This window comes from Rhinopithecus bieti, unplaced genomic scaffold (genome assembly GCF_001698545.2).
Source record: "Rhinopithecus bieti isolate Rb0 unplaced genomic scaffold, ASM169854v2 scaffold_15769, whole genome shotgun sequence".
Lineage (NCBI taxonomy): Eukaryota > Metazoa > Chordata > Mammalia > Primates > Cercopithecidae > Rhinopithecus > Rhinopithecus bieti.
Genome location: NW_016809129.1, coordinates 344685 through 353983, shown reverse-complemented (window position 1 = coordinate 353983; position 9299 = coordinate 344685).

Genomic DNA, 9299 nt, shown 5'->3' with positions numbered 1-9299 from the left:
ATGATATTAGCTGGTATTTTGCTTGCTAGTTGATGCAGTTTCTTCCTAGCATCAATGGACTTTACATTTTGACATGTTTTTGCAATGGCTGGTACCTGTTGTTCCTTTCCATGTTTAGTGCTTCCTTCAGGAGCTCTTGTAAGGCAGGCCTGGTGGTGACAAAATCTCTCAGCATTTGCTAGTCTGTAAAGGATTTTATTTCTCCTTCACTTATGAAGTTTAGTTTGGCTGGATATGAAATTCTGGGTTGAAAATTATTTTATTTGGGAATGTTGAATATTGGCCCCTACTCTCTTCTGGCTTGTAGAGTTTCTGCCAAGAGATCCCCTGTTAGTCTGATGGGCTTCCCTTTGTGGGTAACCCAACCTTTCTCTCTGGCTGCCCTTAACATTTTTCCCTTCATTTCAACCTTGGTGAATCTGATAATTATGTGTCTTAGAGTTGCTCTCCTCAAGGAGAATCTTTGTGGTGTTCTCTGTATGTCCTGAATTTGAATGTTGGCCTGCCTTGCTAAATTGGGGGAGTTCTCCTGGATAATATCCTGAAGAGTGTTTTCCAGCTTGGTTCCACTCTCCCCATCACTTTCAGGTACACCAATCAAAAGTAGATTTTGTCTTTTCACATAGTACCATATTTCTTGGAGGCTTTGTTCATTTATTTTTACTCTTTTTTCTCTAAACTTCTCTTCTGGCTTCATTTCATTCCTTTGATCTTCAATTACTGATACCCTTTCTTCCACTTGATCGAATCAGCTACTGAAGCTTGTACATGCGTCACGTAGTTCTCATGCCATGATTTTCAGCTCCATCAGGTCATTTAAGTGCTTCTCTACACTGTTTATTCTAGACAGCCATTTGTCTAATCTCTTTTCAAGGTTTTTAGCTTCCTTGCAATGGGTTCGAACATCCTCCTTTAGCTTGGAGAAGTTTGTTATTACTGACTTTCTGAAGCCTGCTTCTGTCAACTTGTCAAAATCATTCTCCAATCAGCTTTGTTCTGTTGCTGGTGAGAAGCTGCGATCCTTTGGAGGAGAAAGGGTGCTCTGGTTTTTAGAATTTTCCGTTTTTCTGCTCTGGTTTCTCCCCATCTTTGTGGTTTTGTCTACCTTTGATGTTTGATGATGGTGACCTACAGATGGGATTTTGGTGTGGATGTCCTTTCTGTTTGTTCATTTTCCTTCTAAAAGTCAGGTCCCTCGGCTGCAGGTCTGTTGGAGTTTGCTGGAGGTCCACTCCAGACCCTGTTTGTCTGAGTATCAACAGCAGAGGATGCAGAAAAGCAAATATTGCAGGACAGCAAATATTACTGCCTGATCCTTCCTCTGGAAACTTCGTTTCAGAGGGGCACCTGTGGGGAAAAGAAAGAGAGATCAGCCTGTTACTGTGTCTATATAGAAGGAAGTAGACATAAGAGACTCCATTTAGTTCTGTATTTGAAATGCTGTTAATCTGTGACCCTACCCCCAACCTTGTCCTTGCAAGAGACATGTGCTGTGGTGACTCAAGGTTTAATGGATATTGGGCTGTGCAGGATGTGTCTTTGTTAAACAAGTACCTGAAGGCAGCTTGCTGGTTAAAAATCCTGCCCATCCCTGGGCAATGGAGCATCTCCGGGTAAAACCCATTGTGTGCTTTGTTTACTGAGCAAGGAGAAAACCGCCTTTAGGAATAAGGTGGGGCTTGCTGGAGCAATACTGCTAAAAGGCTTATGGAGATGTTTGCATATGCATCTCAAGGCACAGCATTTTCCTTTAAACTTATTCATGTTACAAGGATTTTTGTTCATATGTCTTACTGCTGATTTCCTCCCTACAATGATCCCATTGTCCAGACACTCCCTTATCTTTTTGATGGTAAAGATAATTATCAATAAATACTAAGGGAACTCAGAGGCCGGTGCCGGTGTGGGTCCTCTGTAAGCACAGCACCGGTCCCCTAGGCCCCGCTTTTCTTTCTCTATACTTTGTCTCTGTGTCTTATTCCTTTTCTCAAGTCTCTCGTTCCACCTAACGAGAAACACCCACAATTGTGGAGGGGCAGGCCACCCATTCAGGCACCCGGCTGTATGAGGTGTCAGTTCACCCCCACTGGGAGGTGTCTCCAAGTTAGGCTACACGGGGGTCAGGGATCCACTTCAGGAGGCAGTCTGTCCATTCTCAGAGCTCAAACACCATGCTGGGAGAACCACTGCTCTCTTCAGAGCTGTCAGACAGGGACATTTAAGTCTGCAAAAGTTTCTGCTGCCTTTTTTCAACTATGCCCTGCCCCCAGAGGTGGAGTCTACAGAGGCAGGCAGGCCTCCTTGAGCTGCGGTGGGCTCCACCCAGTTCAAGCTTCCTGGCAACTTTGTTTACCTATTCAAGCCTCAGCATGGTGGACACCCCTCCCCCAGCCAGGTTTGCTGCCTCGCAGTTAGATCTTGGACTAGCAGTGAGCAAGGCTCCGTGGGCATAGAACCTGCTGAGCCAGGTGTAGGATATAATCTCCTGGTGTGCCGTTTGCTAAGACCATAGGAAAAGTGCAGTGTTTAGGTGGCAGTGTCCAAATTTTCCTGGTACAGTCTGTCATGGCTTCCCTAGCCTAGGAAAGGGAAATCCTGACCCCTTGCACTTCCCGGGGAAGATGATGCCCTGCCCTGCTTTGGCTCTCCCTTTGTGGGCTACACTCACTGTCCAACCAGTCCCAGTGAGATGAACCAGGTACCTCAGTTGGAAATGCAGAAATCACCCATCTTCTGTGTAGATCCCCCTGGGAGCTGCAGACTGGAGCTGTTCCTATTCAGCCACCTTGGAATCATAAATACACTATTGAGCTTACAACATACTCAAAATTAACATATAGTAAAAAAGTCTTCTTATATATCTATATGGATATTACCTAAATATAATACTTAGGTTTAACGTTGGCTTTTTAATCTCAAAATATGTTCTGTTAATGTATAATTTATTAAAAGACTGCTCACATCAAGCACTGTGCTAGCAATTCTCTCTCCAGTCCCACCACATACTAATATTAGGGATGGAAACAAAGTGTAATACATTTTTAAATTTTAAGTAAGCAGCTGGCAGTGTCTCCTTGCAAAGCCCTTGGGTAATCTATATGTGTTATTTTTGTCACTGTTAAAAATATCCTGTGCATTGTTCTAAGGATTACGTAACTGATTAGAAATGACCATTAAGTTTTCAGCATGACATGAAAGCACCGGCTGTCTAGTGTCAGGTGGGAGTCACAATTTCCAGGTGGCCATCGAGTTTCTCACTGCTATGAGGGTGTGCCCAGCAACCATGAGTGCTTTGGGATGCAAGCGGCCAAATACAATGTCAATAGAACAAACAAGAGACAGTCTGGGAAGTGAGTTTCATCACCTTCTGATTGTTCATTTTATTTTGGAAGAAAAAATTTCTATATTATGAAACCCTTCTACACCTTAGGCTTTTCTACGTTTATTAGAAAGTTGCTTTAACCCCACACCATATTCATCTCTGAATAATCTTATCGCTTTTAGAAAATGTTTAATGAACAATTTGTTCAGTGGATCCAAAAGCCATAAATTATAAAAAGTATATCCTAAAATGTTCTCTTGCATCTGCTTAGGTTTTACCATGCTTCCTCCCACCAACCACCACCCCCTTAACTCTAAAAAAGTCCACAGACTTTTTTCTGTCTTATAGTTTCTTATTGTTTATACAATAAAATATAAAGTATGTTGTTTTCTCCCTCCATTTTCTGCATGCTACTCTTTTCATGGGCCAATACATCTTTCTGTAATGATATGTCGAGAAAGCATGCTCATTCTTTTACACAGTGGAGTAGCATGCCATTAAATGAATAAGTATACTTTTTTTTTTAAACAGTCTTCTATGGATAGACATTTCCATTGTTTACTGTCTTTTGCTGTTATAAGCAATGTGGTCTGACTAAAGTAGAACATACATCAAGTTGTTCTTGTGCTACTAGTAGGATTAATTCTCAAAAATGGAATTTCTGAGTCAAAAGGCACGAACCTTTTCATTTTGATAGATGTTGCAAAATTCCCATCCAGAAAGGTTAGACTAATTTATGCTCTTTCCAGAAATATATGAGTTTTATTACTCCACAAAGAATAGAGTGTGTTATCAAACATATATATATATATATTTCCTATTCTCTTTGGTGAAAAATGGTATATCAGTATATCCTTTTAATTTTCACTTCTTATAAATGGAGTCAAGGATTTTTCACATTTAAGAATCTTTTACATATTTAATAGCAATTTGCTTCATTTTCAATGAATGTCTATTTATCTCTCTGATTTTTTTTATGTGACATTTAAAAAATCAAGGCCGAGGCCAGGTGCATTGGCTCATGCCTATAATCCCAGCACTTTGGGAGGCCGAAGTGGGCAGATCACTTGAGGCCAGGAGTTTGAGACCAGCCAGGCCAACATGGTGAAACCTCATCTCTACTAAAAATACAGAAATTAGCTGGGTGTGTTGGCGCAGCTTGTAATCCCAGCTACTCAGGAGGCTGAGATAGGAGAATCGCTTGGACCTGGGAGACAGAGGTTGCAGTGAGCTGAGATTGTAACATTCATGACACTCTATCCTGGGTGACAGAGTGAGACTGTGTCTCAAATAAATAAATAAAAAATAAATAAATAAAGGCCAGGCACAGTGGCTCATGCCTGTAATCCCAGCACTTTTGGAGGCTCAGGAGGGAGGATGGCTCGAACCCAGGAGTTTGAAACCAGCCTGGGCAACATAGCAAGACCTTATCTCTACACAAGTAAAATTAGCTTAGCACAGTGGCACACACCTGTGGTCCCAGCAACTTGGGAGGTTGAGGTGAGAGAATCACTTGAGCCCTGAAGTTGAGTTTTCAGTGGGTTATGATCGAGCCACTGCACTCCAGCCTGGGTGGCAAAGTGAAACTCTCTTCAGATTAAATAATAATAATGATAAATTTAAAAATCTAAGGATTCTTTATATATTATGGAGGCTCATCCTTGGCCTGAAATATGAGTTGATGTCTTTTTCTCCAATTTGTTGTCGTCCTTTGACTTTGCTTGTGTTATGTTTTCAGGTAAGAAGTTCTCTTTTTCAGTGGTTAAATTAAACCAATCCTTTCTTTAATGGCTCTAGATATGAAGACAAAAAGGTCCTCCTAACCTCAAGGTAATAACAAAAATGTACCATATTTTCTTTTAGAATTTATGCAGTTTTTTTTTTCTGCATGTAAATCCTTGATCTATTTAGATTTGTTCTGGTTTAGGGTATGAGGTGTGTGTATTACATTTTTTTTCTAGTCACGCATTTGGGTTATTTATAATCATTTCCACTCAAATCCTGTCTTCTAAATTGTCTCCATGAAATGTCTCTCAGTTCACAAAGACTGACCTTTCAGAAACCCTAGGCACTTGGAATTTTACTACTATACTGTTTTTATAATAATAATGTATGTGTGTAGGGCTTGACAACTTATAAAGACATTTTCTACATATTATTTCATTTATATCCTTACTTATTACATTTTAAAGTAAAGAATCTGGCACTCCGATCACATGGATTTGGAGAAAAAGAGCTATGACATTAGAAATGTAACTCTTGAGCACAAGTATAGAGCTCTGTCTTCTATACTAAACTTACAAATGCCATGTTGGTACACATGTGTAGTAGGCCATTCTTGCATTGCTATAAAGAAATACCTGAGACTGGGTAATATACAAAGAAAAGAGGTTTAATTGGCTCACAGTTCTGCAGGCTTTTCAGGAAGCATGGTGTTGGCATCTGCTCAGCTTCTGGGGAGGCCTCAGGAAGCTTATAATCATGGTGGAAGGCAATGTGGAAGGAGACATGTCACATGGCCAGAGAAGGAGCAAGACAGAGAGTGGCAGGGGGAGGTGTCACACACTTTTAAATGGCCAAATCTTATGTGAACTCAGAGCAAAAGCTCACTTATCACCAAGGGGATGGCCCAAGCTATTCATAAGGGATCTGACCCTGTGATGTGATCACCTCCCAGCAGACCCCACCTCTAACATTAGAGATTATATTTCAGCATTAGATTTGGGTGGAGACGAATATCCAAATTATAGTGACATTAATATGTTTTGTTGCTGTGAAGACCTGGACTATGTTCGCTATCTTCTCACCATAACAACTAGAAGAGTTACTTATACCAAACAGATACTCAATAAGCATTTGTTTGTTGGCTAATTTAATATGTTATGGCTTCCTCTAATAATTGTCTGCTTAATTTTACTCATATAGAACTCTTTATTCCAAAATAGGATAAGAATTCCTGCTTTCTATTCATCTCTCAGTTTTCTAATGCAATGACTAGTATTTCTATGTGGGAGCTCCAATAATAACAGGAATCAGTTTGAGCCAGATAGTAGAATGGAAAAGATAGAGATTTTCCCTTGAAAGATCTGCATTACACCTAAAAACACTTCACTGTGTCAGAACCCAGATATAACTGGAAGCATTTATTATATTGCTGTTGGAAGACACTGATGCCAGGCAGTAAAACAGGTCATGGAAAAGACTACTGATCTGGTGTCAGGATTTGAGAATTCCAGTTCCAGCTAGCCTTGAGAGATGACATCTATCTATCTATCTATCTATCTATCTATCTATCTATCCATCTATGTATCTATCTATCTATCTTTAAAAATCACCCAGTTCTATTTCCCCTCCAATGTCTAGAAATGTCTTTAATTTCTTCTGGGATTCATCCCTTCCACTACTCTCAATTCATGGGCTTCGACTCCAGAAAAAACAAGTCATCTATCAATGACAGCAGTGCATTGCTCAGGCCATTGACATAGGTTCAATGATGTACATCTTACTCAGTCAGAGCCAGTAAGATGCAATGAGATGTTTTCTGGAGTTTCTAGGAAAGAAGAGGACAGTTTTCTATTAGATCTGAACAAGAGAAGATACAATTTGGGAGTTGCTATAGACAATTTGCTACTGTATAGAACCTAGAATTAAATAAATGTACAGAGGAAAAAAGTTAAAGAGTTGGAAAAAAACTGCATACTTCTGACTACATTGATTTTTTACCCTTGAATATGGTGCTGGTTAATGTCAGTTCCATTCCTAAGCTTTTCAGCTAGTTGCACCAATAAATTCCACCTTTCTTTGTTTTAGCCACTTTGCTTGAATACTCAGCAATAGGTCCACAAAAGTACTTGGGTATCGTTTCTCTTCTGTAAAATAACTTGGACAAAACTCACTTCCAGTTGTAAAATCATATGAGATCAAAGTACCTTTATGGATGAACTATCAATGTCTGTCACCTTCAGTACATCGTTTTTGCATTTTGGATATTGACCCAGGGAATATCTGGATCCATGTATTGACTAGTCAGGTGTTACTAGGCCTCTGCTCTATTCCTAAGGAATGTTATTAATTCCATTTTTCATGTTTCCCCAGACGATAAGAAAATAACAAAAGTGCTCGAACTGAATGTGTGAGGATTCAAGTCTTTTTCTTGTTTTTATAGCATCTTATTTTGTTATTTATCATTCATGTCCTCAGTTAGATAAAAAGTTATCTAACAGGTACTATGCCATGTAGTTGGAGACGATATCATTTAGAATTAATTGGTTAGCTGAGACAGATACCTAAAATGACAGTGATAGGAGTTTATTTTCTCCTAATATAAAAAGCAATTAGGAGGCAGGCAGTCAATAGCTGGTACAGGCAACTGCATGCAAACTGAGAGGCCAGCCTTCTTCCAGCTCTTGGCTCTGCCATCCCAAGGGTTCTGCATTTCTGTCCATGGTCCAGGATAACTGATACATTTGAGATTGTGGTCTTCTTATTATCTTGGCATTCAAATGTCTTTTCTTTTGTATGATGGTAGAAAATGGATAGTTTTTTCTCCATGTGCTTATTTGGCAAAATGAAAAGTTGGCAAACTTGTTCATGCTTCTTAACCTACACACATCTATTCCCCCTTTTAAACAAAGTTTAAACAATTCTAAACTGATCCATGAAATTCAAGGTTGGAAACTATTGGCTTATTGTAAATTCAACATTCACATAGAAACTGAAACAATGAAATAGAAACATATGCTAAATTAACCCTCCTCCTTACATCTAGATATGATCACCATACCAACAGATTAACTGGAAATATATGAAAAAGGAATTTAATAACTGTGGCCATCTCCCGTTCTGTAATATAGAAATAACAGTAGCCGCATAATATGCTGGAGCATTAAAGAATTTCAATATTATTCTAAAAGATGTAGAAATTTGACAATAAGTTTTCTGCATTATAGTACACTGTGCTTAAGAGAAAGGATTTTTTTTCCCCCAAGATGGGGTCTCACTCTATCGCCAGACTGGAGTGCAATGGCACGATCCCGGCTCACTGCAACCTCCGCCTCCTGGGTTCCGGAGATTCTCCCACCTTAGCCTCCCGAGTAGCTGGGACTATAGGTGCATGCCACCACATCCGGCTAATTTTTGTAATTCTAGTAGAGATGAGGTTTCACCACGTTGGCCAGGATGGTCTCGATCTCTTGACCTCATGATCCACCCACCTCTGCTTCCCAAATTGCTGGGATTACAGGCGTGAGCCACTGCGCCTGGCCAAGAGAAAGGATTTTAAAGCTAATTGCATAGGTTGAATCCTGGTACTGTTATTTAGTCGCTATTATCTGAGTGTCTCAGTTTCCTCATCTGTAAAATAAGGATACACACTTTAGATCAGTGGTTCTCAATCAGGGGTGATTCTCTTCACCCCCTCCCAGGGGACATTTGGCAAGGTCTGCAGACATGTTTAGTTACACCTTGTGGGCAGGGGTGTGAGACTGGCATCAGCTGGGTAGATCAGGGATGCTGCTAAACAGCTTACAATGTGCAATTCAGCCCCCACTATACAGAAACATTCAGCCCAAAAGGTCAATAGTGTTGAGGTTAAGAAGCACTACCTTTTAGGACCGTTGGGATGATTCAGGTAAGTCAACATCTATGAAGCACTTGGAATAGTAAGCACTACTTAAATGTTGGCTACCATGATGACCAAGCTATGTGCTAAGAGTTTTATATAATGTTGTCATTTAAACAACCCATATTGAAGTATTGTTATCATCACTGTCTCATAGGTGATGAAAATGAGAATTAGGAGTGATTAAGTAGTTAACTTGACTAAAATAAACCCATGTTTTAAACACTACTTAAATTGACCCCTACATAACATGTAAATTTATAACAGTTAAAGGAAGTCTACCTAAGTTTCCCTGTAAATTCACGTTATGCTATCTCCAAGTAGCCTGAATCTGAATAATCCAGACCAAACTTTCAT